Raw genomic sequence first — 1,724 nt, forward strand, 5'->3', positions numbered from 1 at the left:
GGGTGTAAATTATAAATAGTTTTACTGTGGAATAAAGTCTTCACCTACTCTCATATAGGCAATCATCCTTATTTTAATTTTTATATCTCATTCATAACTTCTTTTAATTTGCTTTCTATTAAAACTTTAAAATCCATCGAAACATCTTCAACTACATTTTTTTTCTCCTTCACTACTTCATTCAGTGTAGTTTTTTCATACTTTGAATAGTATTCATTTATTGGAATTTTTTTTAACATAATAGGAATCAAGGGTATTCATTTGTAACTGGATACAATTTTGATATTGCTCTTAATTTTTATATGAATGCTATCATTACTTTGTAAATAAAAACAATGAAATTTTGATAACCTCTTTAAAATAGCTATATAGAAGTGCCTCCCATCCACCGTTATTCATTTGTCAAGAAACATACCTCTTAATGGTCAGACTTGTCTATATATTTCTGCTGTAGTATTTTAAAATGCTCTTTATAGGTTAATATTTACTCAGGTCCTTGTTTTTATGCAGCTATGTTTTTAAAGTTAAAATTTATTATATTTCGTATTCCAATTAATAGTTATTTATAATTACTTTATATTTTTCAATATGTGACTGCAAATCTACCTAACTCTCAGTTCAAGGTGAAGGAGCACACATTATCCTACTTACTGCACTTTAGTATGAGTTACATAGTTTCATAATTACACTTTCTCTTCCTGCTTTTATAATGTTTGTATATCATTGAACACTTTAATTTTTAACACTGCATTTCCTTTGAAATTCTGCGTATAGCACATGATTAAAATTCATATGTAGCTGTTTTTTGCAAAACCATTTTATGGCAATGACATTTATAATACTCAAAAATTAATTTCCTATAATAATGTTTTCTACAATGTCTTAACTATTTCTGTTATATGTTTATTTATTTTTAACTCCTTGAAAAAAGTCATACTTTTGAGACTCTACGTTTTGCAGAATTCTGCTACAGAACTATGTTTATTTGCTGTACCTTCTCTGATAGTTTTTAAAATGTAAATTCTGCCAATAGTTCTATGCTTATAATACATGCTTTTAAAAGAAACGGCTGATGCTACACTTTAGTATTGTTTGCAGACTCATCTCTTTCCTAACTTCCTCTATCCCTAAAAAAGCAATGTATTTTCACCTTTCTCTCATCTCTGGCTGGCTTTCCATTTATGTTTCAAGTTCTAAAACTTTACCATGTTTGAGTGAAGAGATTAAATATGACTAAAACTGACTAAAGTATCAAACATACTCTTTCACATTCTCTGGTGCTCTTTTATTCAATAGCTATCATTTGTGTGTATTAAAAATCATAATGTTACATGTGAACATAAATTTGTAGACTTTCCTGCAACTTATTGATATGGTCCTTAATGCACACGAAAGAGGTGAGGAGTTAAATGCTCCTTCTTTTTTGGGAAGATATATCTTCTCTCTTCTTCAGCACCATTTCCATCTTTCCTCTTCATTACAGCTACTCATTGGCCTTATTTCTCAGGCACTGGGGTTAATTGAAATTGTGATAATGAAACTAGATATATATTTTTTGTATTTTAATCATTTTATTGGGGGCTCTTACAGCTCTTATAACATTCCACACATCAATTGTATCAAGCATATTTATACGTATGTTGCCATCATCATTTCCAAAACATCTTCTACTTAAGCCCTTGGTATAAGTTTCTCTTTTTTCTTTTTTTGTAATTCTTTTAAAA

Source organism: Echinops telfairi, unplaced genomic scaffold (assembly GCF_000313985.2).
Source record: "Echinops telfairi isolate 266 unplaced genomic scaffold, ASM31398v2 ScPeMD7_5868;HRSCAF=6743_1, whole genome shotgun sequence".
Classification (NCBI taxonomy): domain Eukaryota; kingdom Metazoa; phylum Chordata; class Mammalia; order Afrosoricida; family Tenrecidae; genus Echinops; species Echinops telfairi.